This window comes from Streptopelia decaocto, assembly GCF_964273445.1.
Source record: "Streptopelia decaocto genome assembly, chromosome: 2".
In the NCBI taxonomy this organism is placed as follows: Eukaryota; Metazoa; Chordata; class Aves; order Columbiformes; family Columbidae; genus Streptopelia; species Streptopelia decaocto.
The window spans coordinates 98,430,466-98,455,626 of record NC_138655.1 but is presented as its reverse complement, the minus strand read 5'-3'; positions in this window follow the sequence as shown (position 1 = coordinate 98,455,626).

Sequence of the window (25,161 nt, the reverse complement as noted above, 5' to 3'; positions counted from 1 at the left end):
ATCACGAAGTGATGGTGTCTGTTATTCTAATAATAATGACAGTGGCATTCAAAGAGCAGCCTTCAACACACAAAGACCAGGACAGGGTACTCTCTAGAGGACCTAGTTAATGGGGCAAATCTTTCCACAAGAAGGTGAGACTCATTGAAATTATGGCAAATAAAGTTACAACCCTGAAAGAAAGTAAATGTATTTATTTTAGAATTCAGAACTTTACAGTTGTGCAAGTGGAACTGCAACCAGTAAAGAATGGAGAACTGCTCATTTGTTGGGTAAAATTTGGCCAAGCATTGACTGTGATGGAAAAAATATATTAACTCAAAGATGGAGAAAAAGCAGCAGGGAAAAATGCCTCAGTAACTGTTTTGAGATGTGGAAATGGGTGGGGAATCATATAAAAAGTGAGAATAAAGCTTTCTGGCTCAAAGCAAGTAAAAATAGTAGCATGAGTATATAAAGTCAGAAGGGCTGAAGCTTCAAAATTTAGTTATTACTAACAAAGTAGTAAAAAGGAATTCTGCCAGAAATAAGGTACATTTAATTCCATTAATTAATCTGCAAGTAAAGAAAGATAATGCAGGAGAAGGTGCACAGTAGTATGTTGCTCTAGTTTTTCAAAAAGATTTAAAAAACAGTGAGTATAAGCTCTAGATTATAAAAAATAGTCTAAAGGATTTTTAGGTTGAAGGGAAGAGTTCAGGTTGGCAAAGCACACTGAAAATCATTGTAGGTTATTTAATAATCCTCTTGATACAGGTTCTGAAGATTGATTGCCTGTAAGCATATGGAGAGGATACAGGCTATGAATGTCCATAGGATATTCCTATAAGCTGTTCAGAGCTTGTATTGAGTAAGAGTCAGGATGTTATAAATGTATGCATCACTTCTATTAGGATACAAGCTGCAGCTCACATTAGTACTTGCCTAACTTGAAGTAGGTGAATAATCCCACAAATCCCAGTGTGCGTTGTTTGGGCTTTCCAGGAGTTCTTCCTAAATTCCATGGGATGGACACACTTTGAAGTAGATGCTTTAGTTTGTTTTCCAGTTAGTGAAGCTGTTTATTGCATCAGAAACTGTTCATGTCCAGTGTCACTGTCAAAGCTAGCCATGGATTTGTTGCAACTTGGCAACAAAGCTCTTACATTATGGAATGAACAACAGGAATATGTTGATTGGTAATTGCTGAATGAATCCACAGAATATGAATGTCTATCTTTAGTTTCTGCTAACTAAAGGTTAAAAAAAAAGAAAAACAAACAACAACAACAACAAAAACCCAAACAAACAAACAACCCCCCAAAAACCCACACCCAAACAACCTACATATTGGGGTTTTGAAAGAATTAAGAGAACAAAATTGATTACCTCTGCTTCTGGTTTAGTTTGCATATTTACAAACTAGGTTTGCAGTTCATAGATTAGATTTCATCTAAAAACAACCAAAACCACTCTCATTGTCAGCCCTAATACTTCTACTCCCTTGTTAAGTGAGGGCAGTCAACTTCTTGCCACAGCTAACAGCAAAGGAGCCAGGCTTTGTTTGAGTTGGATAGCTATAAAAGACAATAAATGTATATTACACTGTATGTGAGCAATACAAACAATAATCACTTGCAGAATCCTTTGATTTGTTTTTTATGCATCATATAACTACAGACGGGGAAGGAACTTCTGCAGCCTTCAGACGTATTTTGTCCTATATCTAACTCTGCAAGAGGATAAGTGAAGACAAAAAGGTTTTGGTTTAGATTTTGAAACTCTATAGAATGTGCCCTATCAAACCAGAAGAAAATCTTCGTTAACTAAGAACAATGAGTTGCATGCATGTTTTTCTTGCATTCAATCACTGCTGATAGCACATTGCTGCACTGCACTCATTTGTACTTTACTATGGTGAAAGACCAGTGATTCTTACAAACACCTGACTAACAAAGCACCATACTTCAAACAGTAGGAATAAAAGTGTAGAAATGTTTGTCTATTGTGGTAATTACATCTGAGGTTTTTTGTAGTATGTTCTTCAGGTAGTCCCATCTTACCTGGTGGGCTTTGCTCAAACGTACTGGAAAACAAATACTAATGGAGAACACTTGTAGTTAATTTCAGTTAGCTACTCTCTCTCTGGCTCCAAGGAATAGGTAAGGAAACCAAACAGGTAAGAAAACAAAGCCATGGGAACAGGCATAGTAAAATGGCAGTGCTACAGCAGGTGTTTTGAGATCTGTGGTGTCATGAAAAGGAGACAGGTTCTGCAGTTGGGTTCTATGGCCTGTCATGGTTTTCAGCAAGTTACCTGGGACAACCTGGCATCATTTCAAGTGATGATTAGTTTAATCTGCAGGTTCGAACAATATTTGTAGCCTTTCCTTGAACCGTCTGCAGTTGCAAGATTTATAAACTTTTTGTTATTGGTTGGGTGTTAGTGGCTTTCCAAATAAAGCAATGCATATATGCTCCTGGCTCACACTGAAGGCAGAAGTCAGCTTTTACTCTCTCTGACATGAGCGTTTCAAGGGTGCTATATACTTGCTCCAGTGCTAGACTGAGTAGTCTGTTAGTAACTCCACTGGTGTGTGTCTTGGGAGAAGGAGGCTACTCCATTTCTACTATTTATTTCTTCAAAGGAAAACTTTGTTTCAGGGCTTTGGCAGCAGTCCACAGCTGTGGTTCACAAGACCTTACTGACTTTATTGACATTGCTAACTTGTAATTGAAAATCATCACCTGATTCTGAGGAGCGGCTTCAATCAGTGAGGAAGGAGGAGCTGCTACTGCTGGACTCCAGGCAGCTTACTAAATCTTTGGCTGCAATCAGATCAAAAAGAGCCTCCTAGGCACACAGGGTGGCTCCTGACAAAAAAAACAAAACAAAACATGTGGTACAATGGACCTTGTGTTCTTCTCCTGTTGGCCTGATGACAAGCTGCAATGACAATCATAAAACCAGAACAGTTGAGGTGGGAAGGGACCTCTGTGGCCTGTCTAGTCCAACCCTTCTGCTCAAAGCAAGGTCACCTACAGCAGGTTGCCCAGGGCTGTGTCCAGTCAGGCTCCAAGTATCTCCAAAGATGAAGACTCCAAAACCTCTCCCAGTGTTCAACCACCCCCACAGTAGAAAAGTGGGTTTTTTTGTTCAGACAAAATTTCCTGTGTTTCAGTTTCTGCCTGTTGCCTCTTCTGTCACTTTTCTCTGCACCTTCTATCAGATATTTATAAATGTTGCTAAGGTCCTCTTGGGTCCTCTCTTTTTGAGGCTGAACAGTCCTAGCTCTCTCAGTATCCCCTTGTATGTGAGATGCTCCATGCCCTATACTGTGAACAATTAATAACACTGAAATAAATTATCATCTTAATACTGAGGCTATGTTTAAGTACTTGCTAAGTGAGAAGCCAAGACTTGCTAAATACACGAAGCAGACAATTCAAAACAAAAATGCTACAGTCCAGAAGCACCTAACCCAGTCCTTGACCAACTCCTGAACTCCAGGGAACACCTGGACAGATTAAAAAAAATCTCCATCCACCACAAACTTAGGACTGGAAAATATCTGGAACTAAAGCAATAAAATACCTATCCAGCATAAATCCCATGGAAAGAAAACTCTGTCTCTTATTTGACAAGCTGATGGAAAGAAAGGATCAGCTGTGCTAGAGAAATCTTGTACCTTCATAAATGCTGAACTGAGCACCAAAGGTAGTTCCTGACTTTTTTTTCCTAGCCTGAGGTTTTTAAGCAGGCAAAAATCAATTGAGAAAAGTTTGTTGAAGATGAGGCAGCTTCATTCATGGAGCAAGTGCTGCTCACACAGTAAATCTGCCTTGCCCAAGTGCTTGGCTGGAGACCATGTCGTTTTTCTTGAGTGACCATCAAGCTGGGTTTTAACGATTACTGCCAAAAAATGAAGATGGAGGTTGTCAGTTAATAGACTCCAAATAGCTGCATCAATGGCCAATTTTTCTGGGGAGGAAGCTGAACTCTCTCCAAATAAACACTATGTTTCTTCATCTAACTTTTCACAGTTGATATATAATGAAAGAGCCACCAAAATGCTTACTTCACATATTTCCTTTCCCTAGGCAGCACAAAAGATTTGAAGAGCAGACATGCAGGCTGGTATGCCTGTTGCTAGCAGTGCTAGTTTTCCTTGGTAGATTCCACATGGTTATTATAGCTTACGGAGCGTGTGCCTCCTTAAAGAAATATTGAATAACTTAAATGAATATCCAAAACCAAAACAGTAAGCAGCAATATGCTCACATACCATCTCCTCATTAGGAGGCATAAGAGTCAAATGGTTCATCACTGCTGCCAACTCATGTTCATCAACTCAATAGTTCATCACTCATGCCAACTCAAACACAGTTAAAGAAACTTGGTAAGACCCCAGGGTGTGAAAGTGGTTAGTGGAGCTCAGAGCAGAGACACAAACACACTTATGCCAGGCTGCAAGGTGCTACACCAAGCACCTGCGTGCCTCCACGCATATAGGCAAGCCCTGAACAGGAGATGCATCTGAGTTTCCTCACATTTGCAGTCCTGCTTCCCTCCTGGCAGCAGTCAGTGCAGCTGTTGAGCAGAACTCAACAGCTTACCAGCAAGTAGGTATTGGGCCCAAAACATCTTAGAATCATAGAATGAATCGTAGAATCATAGAATGTCCTGAGTTGGAAGGGACCCACAAGGATCACTGAGTCCAACTCCGTCCCTGCACAGGACAACCCCACAGTTCACACCATGTGTCTGAGGGCATTGTCCAGTCTCTTCTTGAATACTGTCAGGCTTGGGGACCTCTCTGGGGAGCCTGTTCCAGTGCTCCACCACCCTCTGCGGGAAGAACCTTTTCCTAATGCCCAACCTAAACCTCCCCTGGCACATCTTCCTGCCATTCCCTCGGGTTCTGCCATTGGTCACCAGAGAGAAGAGATCAGTACCTGCCCCTCCTGCTCCCCTTGTGAGGAAGCTGTAGGCACCATGAGGTCTCCCCTCGGCCTTCTCTTCTCCAAGCTGAACAAACCAAGTTACTAGCTGCTCTTCGTATGGCTTCCCCTCCAAACCCTTCACCAACTTCATAGCCCTCTTCTGGACACTCTCCTGTAGCTTTATATCCTTTTTATCCTGTGATGCCCAGAACTGCACACCGTGCTCCAGGTGAGGCTGCACCAGTGCAGAGTAGAGGAGGATAACACCACCATATAACCCCGTAGAATGTTATGAATGTTTACAGCACAAATGGGAGCCCTTTTCATCCACCATCAAAAAGCAATGAAAAGAGGAAACACCGCCCAGGGCACAGTTTTGTTACAGAAGATTTTGGGGTCGAAGCAAGAAAGTACCGTGTCCTGCAGAAAATGCACAAGCTCTCCAGGCTGAGTGCAATTATTCACCTTACTTGTACTCAGATTTCCCTCCTGCCTGAGCACTACAAGTACACTAAAGCTCCCCTTTCCCAGGTAGGAAAGGGGTCCAGCTCTCAGCTTGCAGGAGACCCCCAGCTCTGCTGAGGGCAGGGAAGTGAGGTGGGTAAGGCTGTGGGGCTGCTGCAGAGCTACTGCATCTTGCTAACATCGGCCCTGCTGCAAAACTGAAATCTAAATTTGGCAGTTTAGCTAGTTCAAAGAGCCTTTACTAAAGAAAGTGATTCCAACAGCTGATAAGCGGCAAAATTATGTATATTTGGTGAATGGAAAGTCAGTTAATGTGTTTTTCTTCTTGTCACTGCTGAAATGTATTGCATCCAAGAAAACTCAGCTCTCCTCTGCATAGTTTCCACTGGAAATTAGACTTTTTTTTTTTTTTTAAATATTTATATTTTGGTGAGTTTGTAACAAAGAATAGTAGAAAAGCCTGTGGGGAGCAGGCTGGGACAAACTCAATGCACTCATCAGCACGTGAAGACAGACAAGCGCTCTCTGTGTGTCACTCCGATTTGGATGCCTGAACTTTAACTTCCTCATTGGTACCTCTTGACTGCTTTGTTTAAGAGCTTGACATTTTGTGCATTTCTATTTCTGTCATGGCAGCAGAGTCAGTAGGAGTAAACACTTTTGTTAGAACAGAAATGAATGCCTATCACTTGGCCAGTCCCAGACACTCAGGCTGCTATTTACCCTTCAGTGTATGACTCCTGGTAATTATTTTCCTCTTGCGTTAAGATCTGTGAGAAGGAATCTTTAAAAATCATTATTCTGAGTACATCTCTTATTGAATTCTTACTTTTTCTTTATGTTGATAGGCTGTTTGCTGGCAGGTTTTAAGAGATTTGTCATGGTAAACGAACATCACAGTTTGAAAGCACCAAGCAGTCAGACTTCCTTCTACTTTTCCCCACAGGTTTTGCCTTTCAGTTTTAAGAACTGAAATTTCCAGTAGGTTTAAGAGTGGAATGGGATCCTAGTGAAGTGAGACAAGATGAGCAGAGGCAGAGCAGAACTGGTCTGTAAAACAACAGTGTATATTTCTGTTGTGTTCATTTCTGATTTCCAGGTCCTAGAGCTTTTTATATCTGAATATATGCCATCTCGTGCGTGATTCTTAGCTGTAACAAAATTTTGTTTGATAGCACCCAAATAGCATTGTTTCACACTTATTTCACACAACTCTGGGTTTTTTTCCCCCTTTTTCTTTTTTGAGGTTACATTCCCACCTTATCTTATCTTTACAGGTGAATGGCTTTGACAGTATTTATTTTTCTTTTTTCTCGTCAGACAGGTCAGCACGGTTATTGCTGTAGTATTGGATAACAAATTCAAGGTCTGTTTAATCTACAGAGGCTCTGTTCCAGATTCCTGGCAGAGGGAGAGGCTTCCCTATTCCCTGAGGTTGTGCTCGGGACCCTGTAGCATCTGTGGGACCTGCTACTGCTGCAAGAAATGGGTCCATGAAGCAGTGTGGGATGTGCTTGACTTACCTGTGACTGGAGCTAGATTTAGTAAACATAACGTGAAATTTTATAGGTATGATTCTGAAAATGTATGAAAGGACTGGGAAGTGAGAAAAGAGGTGCCAGTTCTTCGTTATGTCATTGTTTAATTTTTACTGGGGCATATACTTGTCAACTAACAAATTAAAGGTTCCACTATAGTTTGGGAAATTACATATTAGAGAGCAGTGTAGGGGAAAGGGACCTGGGGTTCCTGGTGGACAACAGGATGACCATGAGCCAGCACTGTGCCCTTGTGGCCAGGAAGGCCAATGGCATCCTGGGGTGTATTACAAGAGGGGTGGTTAGTAGATCGAGAGAGGTCCTCCTTCCCCTCTACTCCGCCCTGGTGAGACCCCATCTGGAATATTGTGTCCAGTTCTGGGCCCCTCAGTTCAAGAAGGACAGGGAACTGCTGGAGAGGGTCCAGTGTAGGGCAACAAAGATGATTAAGGGAGTGGAGCACCTCCCTTATGAAGAAAGGCTGAGGGAGCTGGGTCTCTTTAGTTTGGAGAAGAGGAGACTGAGGGGTGACCTTATTAATGCTTATAAATATATAAAGGGTGAGTGCCACGAGGATGGAGCCAGGCTCTTCTCGGTGGCAAACAATGATAGGACAAGGGGTAATGGGATCAAGCTGGAACACAAGAGGTTCCACTTAAATTTGAGAAAAAACTTCTTCTCAGTGAGGGTGACAGAGCACTGGAACAGGCTGCCCAGGGAGGCTGTGGAGTCTCCTTCTCTGGAGACATTCAAAACCCGCCTGGACATGTTCCTGTGTGACCTCACCTAGGTGTTCCTGCTCCAGCAGGGGGATTGGACTAGATGATCTTTTGAGGTCCCTTCCAATCCCAAACATACTGTGATACTGTGATACCGTGATACTGTAAATCAAACTGGTAGAATTTTAAGTTTTTCTAATCTCTCTGTTATACCAAGTAGAGAGTGTGTATTTAGAGAATGATGTAGTCAAGTGGCATGAGATAAAATTTTTTAGGAGTGTCTTCTTTAAGGTACAGTAGGGACCTTTACAGCATTACTTTTCGGGTATGAATACAGCTTTTATTACAGAGAATCATTGAAGGATTTGGGTTAGAAGGGACCTTTAAAGATCATCTAGCCCAACCCAGAACAAATGCTGGATTCTTCTCCTGGGACAGACTAACACTAGACACAAGGCTAAATGGGGAGAGACGTGGCTGGAGAGCAGCCCTGCAGAAATGGATCTGGGGGAGCTGCTGGGCAGGAGGTTCAGTAGGAGTCAGCAGTGTGTGTCTTGGCAGCCAAGAGGGCAAACCCCATCCTGAGGTGCATCAAACACAGCATGACCAGCCGGTCAAGAGAGGTGATTATCCCACTGTACTCAGCATTGGTGTGGCCTCACCTTGAGTGCTGTGTACAGTTTTGGGCCCAGAGTTTAAAAAGGATGAGAAGGTCCTTGAATGCATCCCAAGAAGGGCAGCAAAGCTGGGGAAGGGGCGGGAAGACATGTCCTGCGGGGAGCAGCTGAGGACACAGGGTTTGTCTGGTGTGGAGAGAAGGAGGCTGAGGGAGGGGCCACCTCACTGCTCTCTCCAGCTTCCTGAGGAGGACAAGGGGAGAGGGAGGTGCTGAGCTCTTCTCCCTGGTGCCCAGTGCCAGGACGGGTGGCAATGGCTCAAAGCTGTGTATGTCAGGGGAGGTTTGGTCTTGACATGAGGAAACGTTTCTTTCCTGAGAAAAGGGTGGTCAAGCCCTGGAACAGCCTTCCTGGAGAGGTGGTAGATGCCACATGCCTGTCAGTGTTGCAGAGGCACTTGGACAATGCCCTTAAGACCACGCTTGAACTTTTGTTTGGGCCTGAAGTGGTCAGGCAGTTGGATCGTTGTACGTAACTTCCAACTCAACTACACTACTCCTATTCTACTCCACTCTACTGTACTGTACTCTACTCTACTCTATTCCATTGCATTCCATTGCATTCCACATGCCCTGATAAAAAGTCTCTCTTTTTCCTATAAGCCCCCTTTATATATATTGAAAGGTTGCAATAATGTCTCCTGGAGCCTTCTCCAGGCTGAACAACCCCAACTTTCTCAGCCTGTTCTCATAGCAGAGGTGTTTCATCCCTCTGGTCATTTTGGTGGCCTCCTCTAGACCCTCTTCAATATGTCCATGTCTTTGCTGTACTGAGGGCTCCAGAGCTGGACACAGTGCTCCAGCTGGGGTCTCACCAGAGCAGAGCAGAGGGGCAGAATCACCTCCTTAACCACTAGCATCCCCAAGTTCTTTGCAGAGTCATTCCTGATCCATTCATCCCTCAGTCTGCACTAATACTGGGGATTGCCTGGACACAGGTGCAGGACCCTGCACTTGGCCTTTTTGAACTCCATGAAGTTCATATGAGTTCACTTCCTCAGCCTGTCAAGTACCCTCTGGATGGCATCTCTTCCCTCCAGTGTATAAACTGCACCATTCAGCTTGGTGTTATCTGCAAACTTGCTGAGTGTGCACTCAATCCCACTGTCAATTTCATTAATAAAGATATTAAACAGTGTTGGTACCAATATCCACCCTTGAGGGCCACCACTTACTATTTATCCATTTGGACATTGAGCCATTGACTGCGTGTCTTTGGATGCCACCATCCAACCATTTCCTCATTCATTGAATAGTCCGTCCATCAAATCCATATCTCTCCAACTTAGAGACAAAGATGTTGTGTGGGACCAAGTTCAAGTCCTTACAGAAATCAAGGTAGATGACATCAGTTGCTCTTCCCTTGTCCACTGATACAGTCACTCCATGACAGAAAGCTACCAGTTTAGACAGGCAAGCCACCAGTTTAGTCAGACAGCTATGATGTAGTCATACACTTACTAAAATACCATCAGTATGCTGTCCCAACTGCAGAAATGTTAGAATAAATATTTTACAGAATATGCGGAAGTTGAAGGCCTAAGGTTCAGGTGGCCTATGTCTGTGTTACAGTCTTTGACACTTCACCCCAAGTTACAGGACAGGAAAATTCCTTTAGGTGGAGAATCCAGAGTACATTAAGGGAAAGAAGTGTTTTAATGTATGGGTTTGCCTTATGGAGAAGAATACTGATACAAGAATTTTGTCTTCAAAACAGTCTTCCATTTAAAAAAAGTTCAACACGATGTAACTTCCCAAGACTGTTAGCCTGCTCCTGATAGTTACGTTCTGAGAATGGTGACTGGTCAGCTGAAAGTGAGAATTGCAGTGATCTGCAGGATGAACATGTTAGGTGTCTTACTCTTAAAATTAATTACTTTTATTGCTATATCTCTCTATTGTTTTATTTTTTCTTTACTGGAAGTACCAGTTCTGTCTGATGAGCTACAGCTAATGCTCCTCATTAGCCTCAGTTCAGTAGTTTTAAAGCAGAGCAATAAATGTGTAACTGAGGTGTGCTGAACTAGCATGCCTAGGTGATTCAGAGGATTGTGAATACTAGTAACTTAAGATCAGGAGAACCCATGCACTTGCCCTCCCCACTCCTAACTGGTTTTGGCTACTTTTTTTTTTTTTTTAGGCAGGTGGTGTTTCAGTACAGAGATTCCACCAGTTGTTTCTTCCCAGGAACATTAGTGACAACTAGGTTTGTACCAGTCTTGTGTTTAGAAAGGCTCTACACAACCTTGCTCAAATTATTTCTGTTCTCAAATGGCCATTCCTACAGCCCATCTCAAATCTCCCATAGACAGATAAAACCACAAATAACTTTAAATGCCATAGAGCCTTGCCCTGTTTTGTAATTGACTTCATTATGCAAGACATGGGGTAGAAAGAGTAATAGCTCTTCATAGAAAATGAAGACATTAACTACATGAATTTTCCAGCTGCCTTACCCTTGGTGTGTCCCTGAGGTCTGCCATTGCTTGAATTGAGATTCTCTAGGTCAGTGGTTGACAACATAAACACCTTAGAAAAGTGATTTTCAGCTTTTCACAGTGCACCTATGAGTGGTTGCTGGCTATCATAAAATCCTGCGGTGTTGTGCCCTGTAGATGTACCTAGAAAGCTCTGTTTGCAGAAGAGCAGACTGGAATTTCATAGCAACAGGATTAGAAAACTGATCCATCCCTTGCTTTTCTTTCTTCTATTCTACTGCTACTTGCATCTTACCCCTTTTTTCCTAACTTTACCTGAAGCAGTTGAATTAGGAACTGATCACAAAATTAAAAACAAGGAAAGAAACCTGACTCTTGCTGTTTGAAAGGGAATAGAATAAAATGAAAGGGGTGAAATCACAGGTGATTATAGGACAGAAGATGAGCAACAGAAGTTTCATAATGAAAGGAATGGACAATCTTCTTTATGTAAGGCAGAATGAAAGCCAAGATAATACTGTTTTTACTTAATGGGGAATGGGCAGAGGGGGAAACCTGCAACAGTAATCCTGGCACTATTTTGCTATAGGGTTAGTTTGTCCCATATAAAATAGACAGTTTAAAATACTAAACCTAACAGGTCTTAAGATGTGAGTGTGTATGACTGAAATAATGAATGTCATTAAGATCCATGTTATTATTTGTATGTTGCTCTGCACATATCAGTCTATGTATATGTATGTTTAAAAAAGTCAATTGCAGGATTAGAGTTTAGAAGCTAAGTTGCAAAATACTTCTTATGAATGTAATTTTAACCGCATGAATTTCTGTAAAATAAGCAAAGTAACACTTGCTGTAAGTGTAAGCTGGCTCACAGCAGGGACAGGAGCTCTTCCGCTGGATTTGGTGGTGCACAGGCTGTGGGAAGCAGTGACAGGTAGCATGTCTTTCTGTGAAGTATTTCACTGGATGCAGACTACAGCCACACAAGGAGGCCACAAAAGCCTCACTGTCTGCTCTGTAGAGCTCATTGTGGTGTATTGAGTACTTGGAGGGACCAGAGAGGTAGAAGGGCTGAGGTCCTGCTGTCTTCTGTGTCCTCTAGTGGCTTATAAACAACTAGAGAAAGGGAAAAAAATCAAGGAAGGTAATTAACTTACTTTTTTTTTTTTTTTTTTTTTTTCCTTTCCTCCCCAATGGAGACAAAGCTTTTACTGATTTGGGAAACTAGATTGTCAATTAGACTCGTGTTTTCCATTTGTTGTTAGTTGTTGCTAGTGGTAATGTCCAAACCTCTACAGGTGCAGGAAGTTCAACCTCAGGTACACAGCAAGCTCTATCTCTTTCCACATTTTCTGTTTGGAAAATACCATCTATGTTCAGTAACATTCAAATTGTGGTAATTGTGTTATACTATTCCCAGGCAGTATCTGTTGTCTTTCTTCTTTTACAATAGGAGGAGTTACCAAGTGGAAAATTGTTTTCCATACTCCCAAGGCTGAGATGAATTAAAGTAATGCTCTCCTAACACAAAAACATCTCCCTGTCCCACGCTCTGATAGCAATGGAGCTCGTGATATGTGGAGTCATGAACCTAGAAAAATACGTGGCAAAATATTTTGTGTGAAGGGGTTTTGATAGATAAAGATTTGTTGCTGAATTAGTCTGGCTCAAAGTCTGGCTCAAGGCCGCTTCGAGAAGCTGAGAACAGAATCTGCTGTGAGAAAGAGGGGCCTTCCTCAATCAGCGGGGTCCTGGTGTGGTGTGAATCATCGGACGTATCATCAGTGAGACTCCAGCGCATTGACAGCCCATGATACTCATTTAGCGAATCCATGCTTGGAGTGTGGACGCGTGATTAGAATATAGTTGTGTATATAAGGAGGCTTGTTTCTGTAATAAATGGCTTTGCGTGATTCACATTGAATCGGAATGCTGAGTCCTTTATTGTTCCAACAATTTTGAGCTCTGTTGACCTTGTATATAAATACTCAATGCTATGCAGTGTCGACAACTAGATTGGTCCACAAATATGCATAGCCATCAAGTGATTATAAAATGCCAAATCTTGCAAAAAGTGGCAGAGATTGAAAGATATATTATTGAAAGTGTCTGTTCCCAACAATAACACTTGTTCCCCAACAGCAACACTTCAGTCATTAATTCTGTCTTTCTCAGTTGAAGTTCTTGAGCTGTTCAAACTGAGCACAAAGTTCAGACACATCCCTCCAAGGGTCCTATTGTTCTGTATTGTGTATTCATTTTTATTTGCAATCAGAGTATAAACATGGGCTGCTGACAATTAGGCCAGCCATGGCTCTGCATGTTCAAGCCTTGGAAACCTCTAAGGATGGGGATGCCCCAACCTCCCTGGGCCAGTTCGAAGATTGAGACACCTTCATATTAAGAAAATATTTCTTAATGATCAATATGAACATCCTGACCTGCAACTTGTGGCCATTGTCCTTCATTTTACCATCTTCCACTACTGAGAAGTGTTTGGTCTTTTCATCTTTTTAATTAATGTTGAAGTAGCTCTAGACTGCTATTAGATTGTCCAAGTAACCTGAAAACATTGTTTTCTATTCATATGTTTGGCATCCTTCATTTTGAAGAACTTCTGGTAGTTAGTCCAATGATGCAATTCTGTCGCAAATAACATGTGGCCCCTCAAAATTTACTTATGTTCCCCAACAGTCAGCTACAGCCAGGAAACACCTGGTATCCCTAGATGATAGCTCCTCCACAGAGCACTCTTCCCTTCAGCTCCCCATGCAGCTAAGCAGAAGAGCAACCTTTTGCTGGCTGAGTGCCTGTGGGAAGGACATCAATGGTCATGTATTACAGTTACCACTCCCTGAAATCACTCTTTGCTTTTAAGGTCAAGGTATATGTGAAGAAAGCAATTTCCTTACAAAATGTACATACAAACACAGGAGGTGCAGAATATATAGAAACAATTTAAAACAATTAAAAGTGAATGAAAAGAGAACTTTGCCATTCCTGTTTCTTCAGCATCTAAGCTTCCTCCCATCCTGAAGGTGATGGGCTGCTTGCTGTTCACAACATCTTGACTGATAAGCCAGTCAGTCACCCTTACGTTACACTTCATGGGAGATGATCTGGAATTTGGGATTGCCTCTTCTTTTTCTCTTCTAGAAATGGTTATGGTTATTTAGATTAATATCTTCTGCAGTCCTATGGAGAATTTTTTAATCCCTCCATTAAACAAAAAGTACTTTTGAGCTTTGTACTAAATAATGAGGGACTGTCTGGTCCCACTGTGGAAGCACTCAATATACCACAAACCTGAGTTTGTCTGGGTCTCTCCTAAGCAGTTTGGTAGCTCACTATGGGACAAAATTCCTTGAGCATTATTCAACTCCTGGTCAATGCTGTTTATTATAAGCAACCATGTCTTTTACAACCATGTCTAGAATTAATGCACACAGCACTAGATTGTGTTGAAGACTAGACACAAAGGTGGTGGTGGCAGTGCGGGTGGCTGAGAAATATTGTGACATTTCAAAGTGTGCAAGACAGACCATGCTAAGCACAATGGTTCTGTTCACTGACAGAACAGCCTTCTGTAAATCAAAAGAAGGCTTATGGGGTAGTTGTACACAGTCCCCTGCTCATGGACACAGATCACACCTGGATCCCCTTTTGAGGAGTCCAGTTCCTTCTGTGTTATGTGTAGGAGCCTAGTCAGTCCAAAGTTTGAAATACCATGCTGGAGTGAAGTGCTCATTTTCAGGAGAACATGGACAGAAATTGCTGATTGAGACACCATGTGGTGAGTGAATGCACAAGGCAGGATGAGAAATTAGCCCTTGCAGGCCCTCTGGACCCCTCTTACCCAAGATGTAGGCAGGTCAGCACCTGAAGTGAGGAACAGGACAGAGCCCGTGGTAGGAAGTGGCTGCTGCTAGAGTCAGGTATGAGGGAACAGAATGCAGGGGAGACTGCTCAGTCAGAGGGAGTTAAAAGTGTGAGTGCTTGTGTGCATATAATAGAGTAGCAGCAGTGGTCCAACACAAGACATAGGAAGAAGGAAAACTCAAGTGAGTGGGAAAGACTTGGAGGCACAGGTCCAGATCATACTCTACCAGTATTGCCTTGCCACAGGCTCACTCAGGGAAAAGTGCTAAAGGGCTGCCCTCCCTTGCTTGTGGTTATATAAAGTGTATTTAACAAATTATACGTTTTATGTTATGTATGTGGTTCTCGGGATAAACAATCTTCCTCCAATGAACTTCATTGCATCCCATGCTGAGCAACAGGACGTTAACTAATCAATGGGTTAGAGATTTGCTTGTTGCTTAACTAAGCACTAGGGAAACTGCTGACTAACTACATATACTGTCCAGATAGCTATTAACTACTTTTAACCATGCCAAAAGAATGTGACCATTTACAAAGAGATGAAGGCTGTCAATTACGTAAGGGAAAAGTATTAAAAGCATCAAAATTACCTTCCAAGCATTATTATCTCTCAGTAATCTCTGGTAGGAGGAAGAGAATGTGACTGGACTCTATGGGTCTAAAAATAGACTGTTCTGCAAATGGAGGAGGGGAAAAGCAAGAAGACTCAGTTACAAACCTCATAGATTAGGTAAGAGGCTGGCCCCCAATGTTGTCAGCTGCCTAGAAGGGGAAAGAGAGAGACCTTTCATATTTCTTCTGAGTGCAGGCAGATAAAGCATGCTTTACTTTAGTTACAGCACTCACAAGACTAGTGTCTGTGTTGCCTTCCTTAGATCTTGAAAATAAATCCTCTGTTTTAACTGGCTGAAGTTAAGGGTGATTTGAAATGGATGCCTTGAGAGCCCTCTCCTCCCAGGAGATGGCAAGCCTTTTTCACTGGTAATCTGGATCATGATGCAGACCACTGCACCTGAATGACTGATGTGTGGTTCTCTTTCTGAGCTGGTTGAGCCAGTTTGGGAGCAGATAATGCAGAGATCTGAGTAGTAAAAAGAAATCTGAAAGCTATCTGTCATGTTGATGGGTAGAGGAGCACTACATGAACACCAGACTCTCCAGGGGTTTTATGTCAGGCCAAACAGGTATCTGCAGAATGTATCTGTTTTCCTTTATTGTTGGAGATACTAGAAGTCGGAGAAGCTGCCTAAGCTCTGGTAGATGTCTTTCCTTACTAGAAGTTAGAGAAGGTGCCTAACATCTGGTAGATGTCTTTCCTTGTTCAGAAACTCTACTACAAAGGATGGCAGCAGTGGAAAATGAGACTCCTGCCCTCAGGCCCTGCATTTTTTATCTTGAGCTTGGTTCACATACTTCCCTTATCACAGTCCCCAACAAGGACAAGCCTGTCACACCTGAGCTTTCTGAGCTGAGGATCACAGCACAGCCAGAACAGGGCAGATCCACAGAGCAAGGGGAGCCAGGAGCCAGGGGGAGAGCAAGACTGGCAGGCAGGACTCCCTGACAGGACACAGTCTCACAGCACCTGAGCAAAATGATTGGAGCAGGGGTCATGAAGGTAACTACAGGCAGTGTGCTCCAGCAGTCTCCAGACAGGTCCGTATGGATGAGGCAGGTCTGAGGTCAAGCCAGAAGAGCAAGTCAGCAAAGTATGATTTCTAAAAGAAACCATACATCCTAGCAGAAGTGAGGACCTGAGCTTGGAGGCTTCCCCCAGCTCTCCCAGTACTTGAACCCCAGGCACACACCTGGGCTGTGTGAGAGCTGGACTTGTGTGCAGGCAGCTAAAACCCTCACGGGAAGGTGGGCGAAGAGGTTCAGAGTCTTTTGAGGCTTTCAGGGCCCTGACATAAAGATATATTATTTTGTTTCCCAACCTCTTTCAGCTGTAAGGAACACCATCTTTTTTAATTAACAGTAAATCTTTAGGAAGCCTAGCAGGGGCAAGAGGGCTGGTAGAACTCCCACTACAGAAAATACTGCAGCATGAACTTGGAGCTTACCAGGCACTAGAAAATTCAAATAAGAGCAAGGTGTTCTGCAAGCCCCAGCTGTGGAGAAAGCTGTGAGAGATGCTTTTACCTTACTAGGTACTGAAACCCAAGGATAAAATACTGTCCATAAGAAAGCATACTTCATTAGTCCATCTATTTAAAAAACTATTTGATCCTCTTTACTTGCATTATTCTTTCCACTCCTTTCTTCATATTTACCTAGGTGTCAAGGGATGTCCAGCTTGGCTGCAACAGTCTCAGACTCTTCTGCATCTGACCTTGTGTTACATTAAGCCTGGAATAAAATCCAGATTGAGTCAGATTCAAAGCGTGTCTGTTCACCACAATGATGCCAATGTCATCATCATGGATTTCACTGCAGGTATGCAAGCACCTCGCATACAATACTGGGTTTGCTTCAATAAATATACTTCCATGTAAGGTCACAAAAAGCAGAACAGTTATGGGCTTCACCAAGGCCCCTGGAACCACAAGTCTGAACTCAGCAGCCATCCAGTCTACTAAGTGATTCTCTCTTAAAACATTTTGAAGCCTATTTGGTGAAGAAATACTACCTATCTCCATGTTCTATGCAGAGGAAATTAAGCACCATCTCAGCCAATGGAGTGAGGCAAGTCCCTTCAGGCCAGTTGTCGTAACTCATGGTGGAACTGAAACCCTCCTGTTTTAAATACATTTCATGCTCATCTAGGCTTTTTCTGATCTAGGATATCGATACCCCTTTTTTTGATGGGGAATCAGGAAGAACAGTCCTTTAGCCCAGATATCCTCAGCATGAACTTCCCTGACACTAATTACCTTACTGATGGTTGTTCAAGAAACTGTATCAGCCACCTTGATACTGGCAGCTCTGGCACCTGCTGGCAAACAGGGCTTTGACAGTTAGATTAAGCTTAGAAATACATCTAGAGTCTGCTAGCTAGATGTGAAACATAGGTCCTTCAAGGAGAAGTTCCTAAGCAGCCAGGTAGGATGCGAACTCTAGAGATCTGTGAGGAGGCTGAACAAACGATATGTTTGGAGGACTTTCATATTAACAGCTTCAAAGACATTCCTGGTACTAAAAACATAATCAGAATTAGGCTCCTTACAATCATCCCTAGGTACTGCGTTTTGAAAAAATATACACTTCCTAATCATCATGCCACTCCTTGTTTGCTGGTATTGAACCCAACTGAATTTGTTCAGCTGTATTAAGCCCGCCTTCATAATAAAAAATCTCACATTTTTTCCACCTTTCATGGAGAGTTTTTTGTTGGCCATGAATATGCCACTGTCTGTGACCTTTACAGTTTTTCTGAGATTACAACAGGCTTTACCTGGACCTCTCTAGCCAAACCATGGCATGTAGCAAACTATCAAGGATAACATGAAGAGCCTAATCTTGATAAGGCAGTCTTAGAGTATTATCTAAATCAGTGTCTTCATCTGTCTTCTTTTCAAGCAATATTCAGAATTTGAAGAAAATAAATTGTATGCACCTAAATTATTCAGAATTTGTTTTGATACATTGACAGAACCAATCCACTGTTTTTCCAACCAAGATATTTCTAGTTGAGAGCAGACGTCAAAAAGTTATTTCCTTGCTGTACCATCAGCTGACCTGTGTATCTCTCACTCTCAACATGTAATTAATCTCTCACAATATAAAGGTAAACATTTCTGTCTGCTTTAGGAATATGTCAAGACAAGGCATCTGAAAGGCTGTATAATAGAATGATCTCTCAGACTTTTTAGATATTGTGACTTGGATTTATATGTCAACTTTGGGAGAGGGAAAAACACTGCAAACATTTTTTCACTTGCTCAGCTCAAACATGTCATTTCCAAGAGCAAGTCTGCCAGTCATCAGTGCTGGGCACTGGCTAAGCTGTCTATAGGTACCGCTATGATTCCACAAGAAGTGACCTTATTTTTTATTTTTTTTATCCCCACAATATTTCATTAAACTGCTGAATTCATATAAGAAGAGGGATTGTTTGGAGTGTTATATACGTAAAACATTATAATTGTAAATGTAAATATATGTTCTCTTGTGCAGAGGGCAAAGATCTTTCAACCCTAGAAATATTCAAATGAGATTATTATGTTTTTAAAAAGGAACTTAGAACTTTTTGAGATTGACCATGAGCATTCATAGCACCATATTTAATGAAATGGTTAATTGTTTTGGACTATTATCTTTGAAACAAATGGGAAAATTCCTTTATATTTGAATAGCATAAGGTCAAATATTTAAATATCCACTTTATTATTTCAAGTACATTCACAGCATACTAACTGGAAAAATGAGGCTGTAATTTATTTCAAAGAACTCCACAAACGTTGGACTGGGACTGTGCAAAGTCAGCCCAGCTTCTTGGAATTAGCTGAAATGTGTTGATTTTTACACCTGGTCAAGGACTAGACATATTACCTGTTTGGTTAGGTAATTTTAAAAACTTCACTTAATGTTAAATCCAGTGACAACAAGTTGCTAAGTAATCTCTTATAGATTAGTCTGCAGCTCTGTTAACCATAAATTATTTTATGTTTTGTTTTATCTTATCTCCCATGAAATGTCCAGCATACCACACCGTGCTGAGATGGGGTACCCCTCCTGCAATGCAGCCTTTCCTTTCCTTAAAGACTATACCCTAACTACTGTGGTTATAAAAAGGAATACATAAATTTATTCTAAGAATTTGCTAAACATTCTTTCTGAACAAAGAAAAATACTTAATATGTAACATGTACGTAATTTAGAAAGAAGCTGTATGATACTGGCTTATAGCTATCTCAGAATACTCAACGGAAACACTGTCTTTAGCTGAACATAGCAGAAAGGCTGAAAAGGTAGGCTAAGAATCTGTGTGTGTAAATTTATCACACAAATTCCATGTGGCATCAAACACTACAGGAAACTTATTTACTGATAAAACTTAAACACAGAGAAAATACAGGTGAGAAAAGTATAGCTCATTCTTTGAATATATTCTCCAGCTTAATAAAGTTTAAAAACATGGAGAATTGTTGAAGTTCTATTAGATTTTGTTGGCCTTATTAGCCCTACTGTATGACCTGAATATGTACTTCTACAGAGTTATTATGTTCCCTTTAATGTTGGTAGACATACACCTATCTAATTTCAGAACCTAGGGAAAGTTGAGCCAAACTTGTAGGGGTGTTTGCCATTACAAACACAACTACTGGCAACACCCAATACATTGTTATAACTGGGTTTTAATTCCTTTTCTAAGAATAGGGAACACCTTAAAATATCAGAATTGTATGTGCAAAGTGTTGGCAAAAGCAGCAGTGATTGTTTTTTTTCTAACATTTTCTTGTTTCCATTTCTAGACTTTAGAAATTATGAAAAGCAGACCGAACTGTGTTTCCCAATGGAATTCTCAAAGTACAAATATTTGCACTTACTAAGGAATTGATTTCCTGTGTTACTGCACATGCTTTATGATTAAAGTATTTTCGACCAGATATATCTAATATTTCCAGACATACTTTTTTCAAATTTGGCTAAAGTGCTTCTATTGTAAGTGAAACTGAGACTTTGCTGATTATATTTGAAATTCAGAAACATCAGGTTATTTCTAAAACTAATTTGATTAATTTTGAGTGTGAATTAGTAACTGAGATACTAATTACTGGATGGACTAATTCCTCATTCTTTTCTGTTACCTTTACTCCTTAGTTTGTTTGAATTATTAATTCTAGTCAAGAACGTGATCTGGATTTTTAAGATCCGTCTTTCTTTTAGACAAATAAGTCACACAGTTTAACAATAATTTTGAAACTATTTTTGTAGGTAAAAACATCCTGATAAACTTTGTTTCGTTTAATGAAGAAAGTGATGTTGCTTCAGCTATAATTAACAAATAATTGTGATAAATTCTTCTTCTGGAAATCTTTACATTATGCTCATTTAAAAAAAGCCCATATGGAATATGATGAAAGGTAATTTCATTAAGTATCCAAACTAATGCAACTGATTAAGGGATAAATATCAAGGTCAAGTTAACTTGGCCTAGATATTGTATTCTGGCATTTGACATGATCTATTAGTTTTGTTAATATTACCTAGTGAAGACTGAGGCTAGAGTCTGGCACATGTTCATATTACCATTATTAATGTGTCTCATTTCAGTGCAGAAATTAAGACCTATTATGTACTTTCCAAATGAGAGCTTGGGTTTTAAAGAGTTCTCAAGGAAGTCTCATGCTACCTGGTTGTGACAGTGTCTCACAGCAGAGAGTGAAAACAGCAAGTTGCAACTAAAGATTTTTATTATGGTAAATAAGGGAATAGCCTCCTTGGAAAGAACTTCTTTATCAATTTTTTATTTTTACAATGGTACTCAGTTTTTTAACTCTGTCGTCTTTTTAATTGCTCCGGCACTGACTTGACAATGTGCTTTAAGCTGTAAAAACTACCAGACTTTTTGAATATGGTTACTTTTTCCATAACTTCTAATAGCCTGGCACTGTGTTTTGCCTTTTTGTTGTGCTTTGGTTTTTGGCTTCCTTTTCTTCTTCTAGAAGAGAGGCTCCTTTGCTCTTGATAAAAACTTGCTTGAAAATCTACTGCATTCAGTAAGAGGCTTTCTAGTCTTCTGTGGAATTTGGGGCTGATCTAAGGGAATGGGCTGTGCCAACTTGCATCACCAAACCCTAAGCACAGCAGATATCCTGCTATTTTAATTCGACTTAAGTGAAAAGTACTTTAGCTCTGAATACATTATTTTGTCTGAACTAAGGAATTCAGCAGTTGTAACTGTAGGGTATTGTTACTTAGGAAGGTGGCATTAGAGAAGGTCTCTTGCAGGGAGCAGAAGAACCACCTAGGTCAGTATTGGTTTGGGATCTTACTCCAGGACCTGGAAGGCAGCTATAGAAGTTAATTCTCCTGACTTTTCTATAGATTCTGAGGACTCCCTTCTGCCAGCCCAACCACTGGCTGCATACCTGCAGGTAGATGCTCTTTGCTCCTGCTGTTCTGCTTGGAGAGAGCTAATGAGAAAGAGCTGAAGTTGTGAATCCACCCACAGGCAGGAGAATATGGGGCTAAGGTGCTCATGAGTCACTCTGAGATGCCAAAGCACTTTCTTGCTGTTGTTCTCACTTCCTCCAGACCTGAACTGTCCAAAAGCATAAGCAAAAATATTATTTAATGTGTTACTGTTAAATGTTACTTAAAATGTGACTTAAAGGGCATAACTAACTAAACAAATATTTAACTCCAGTATGACAGCAAAGCTACATGTAATTAGAACACAGTTCCCAAATTTCTTGATGTTTATTAGCTGAAGAAGTACTTGAAATACATTTGCAATGCAAATGACGAATCTCATTGGATTTAGTTGATCAAAGCAATCCCTTTTATCATATGAAAAGCTGACTGATCTTTTTACTTTGTACTCTTTACACTGGGTGTTTTTCACTTCTCTTCAACCTATTGCCCTCAAACCCACTTCTTTTTATATTTGAAATTGTTGACGTATGGGAAAAAATTAATATATACATTGCTCCTCTCTTCTAACATTACCTATTTTTATTCTTCCAAATCCTCCTCTTAAATTAATTTTGCATGTTGCTATCCTATTTGGTTTTTACAAGGGGAGGAATTTGAAGTCTAGTCACCAGTTTCACTTTGGAAAGTCTTCGGCATGTACTGGAGGCTGACGGGCCAACTTCCAATGTGTACAATTTAATACTGGTCCTGCAATGTGAATATATAACCCCCTTTCCAGCTCTACCTCACTTAAGTAGGACCTGAGTTTGCTGAATACGCTGCACAATGTGACAGCTGGAGATAAACAGATAATAGATTTACAACTAAAGTTATTAAGTAGGTACATTAAATTTATGCACTTTATAAAGCAGTTCTCATTTTTACTACGTGATAGAAAACACTGGCTGATTTAGAAAGCCATCTGGACATGATCCTGGGCAACCAGCTCTAGGTGGCCCTGCTTGAGCAGGTGGTGTTGGACCAGATGGCTTCCATAGGTCCCTTCCCATCTCAACCATTTTGTGGTCCTCTGAAAATCAGGATATATTTCACAGTATTATTGTAACGTTCAGTGATTAAATATCTTTTCACAGCAGTTTTCCCTTAATCTTTTGCTTAATCTTTTCAACATATCCATAGTTTGAAACACTCTGCAATTATTTGGTGATGCTTTCTTGCAAGAGAAGTTTAATGTTGTTGATTATGTTGGAGCCATTGGGCATTTCCATTTTGGTAGAGCCATATTTCATTATTTTATTTGATGAATTATTACACAGCAGCTAATAACTTTATTTTAAATGCTGCATTTTAACATCCCTCTTTGCACTTCATAATAACTATTTTTATATTGTGGCCATATATCTACTATGAATAATTTATCTTTCATAGATGGCTGCCCTTTCTTCCATTAATGTTTTTGAGTTTTGTCTTACCTACAACCTTAGTGCATTTACAATGGTGCAGAAAGTAAATGGCTAATGAATTTATATCAATTTTTAATAATAGAAAGTTATCACCCAAAACCCTCCATACAACTAATTATGTTGGAATGTACTTATCATGGTGTTGACTACAAAGGTAAATAATATTTTTCTGTCAACATGAACATTTTATTAGTATTACTTTTTGACAAGATACCAGTCAGTCTACTGCTGTGGCCTTCAGACACTTCGCTGGGATTTGGCCAACACACTGACGTGCATATGATCAGAGGGCCGGAGCACCTCTCCTATGAGGACAGGCTGGGAGAGTTGGGGTTGTTCAGCCTGGAGAAGAAAAGGCTCCAGGGACAACTTGTTGCAGCCTTTCAGTACTTTAAAGGGGCCTATCAGAAAGATAGGGACAGACTTTTTAGCAGAGCCTGTTGCGATAGGACAGGGGGTAATGGTTTTAAACTAAAGAAGGGGAGATTCTGGTTAGACATGAAGGACTTTTTACAGTGAGGGTGGTGAAATACAGGCACAGGTTGCCCAGAGGTGCCCCATCCCTGGAGACATTCAAGGCCAGGCTAGAAGCGGGTCTGAGCAACCTGATCCAGTTGAAGATGTCCCTGCTCATTGCAGCGGGGTTGCACTAGATGACCTTTGAAGGTCCCTTCCAACCCATGCCATTCTATGATTCTATGACATAAGCTATATGTAGACAAGAGTGAGATATCAAGACCAGTGGCAAAATTCGCCTGTTTCCATGTGATGAGCAAGTCATTCACGTGGTGAACACTTAAAAAACCACTAGTTGAAGTAATTAGTTTGTGAACCCTTTGGAAATGGCCTGAGCAAGGCAAGGACTACATTGTGGGGACGTGGAAGCCTGAAAAGCTGTCCCAGGAAGATGGCAGGGCTGGCAGGGAGTAGGTCCTGGTGTGTCCAACATGGCCCCACAGGCCTCCACATGTGTCCTGTCTGTGTCCAACATGGCCCCACAGGTCTCCACTGCCGTGCATCTCCTGCCGTGACCTGCCTTCTACCTGCTCTGGCCACAGAGCCACACCAGTTGTCTCAGTGGCAGAGAGATGCCCACACTGCTTATGTGACCAGTTGTCTTGGTACTTTTGGTATGGCCGTTACCTGCCAGTGCAAGGGATCAATTATATTTCCATTTTGTGCTCAGTAGAAACAATCTGCCATCATGGCAGGAGTCAGAACTGTGTTTTCGGCTTGACATGGAGACATCTGTTAGACACAGGTCAAGGGACCAACCTACGAAAATGCGCCTTCCACCAGACCACCATGCTTTCCAGTGCCATGGGCATGATGCCACCACATGCCCACACAACACCACAGTAGGGGTGTCCCATGGGGATCACAGCACAGAACCCAAACCACAGCTCCCGCAGCTCCTCACCAGGCCACCCCGACCACCCTGAGCCCCAGCCCCACCATAGCCACCAGGCCTGGCGTAGGAAGACCAGGATGGGGAGGTGTCAGCCATGACATATGGGGCCTCCTCCAATGGGAAGCCTGGCTGCCAGGCCTCCCTTGTGCTATTGGCTGGTGGAGGTGGGAGGGGCCTCCAGCCCCCAGCAGAAGCAAATGAAGCTTCACCCAACATTCCACCCAAACCAGGAGGTGGCTGCTGAGTGGTCACGTGGTGACCTCATGTGATGGTAATGGTGTCATCAGGCTCCTCCCACTCCAGCATGACGTCACGCATCCAGCTCTCGCGAGAGCCCCCAATGGTGCCCCTGGCGGGCGCAGGCGGGAGAGGCAGGTGACAAGGGCACAGGTGGGTCCAGGGGCGGGAGGTGCCCCCCACCTGAGGCCCCGCCCCCAACCGCGCCCAGCTCCTCTAGGCAGCCAATGGGAGCATTAGCCCAAGTCTCTTCCCATTGGCTGGTTGCCTGGCATGCAAATGAGCCCCGACGTCACTTCCTGGGGTAAATCGAGCGCCATTTTCTCTTTCTGGCTCTGATGAGGAGCGGCTGGAGGCTGGGGTGC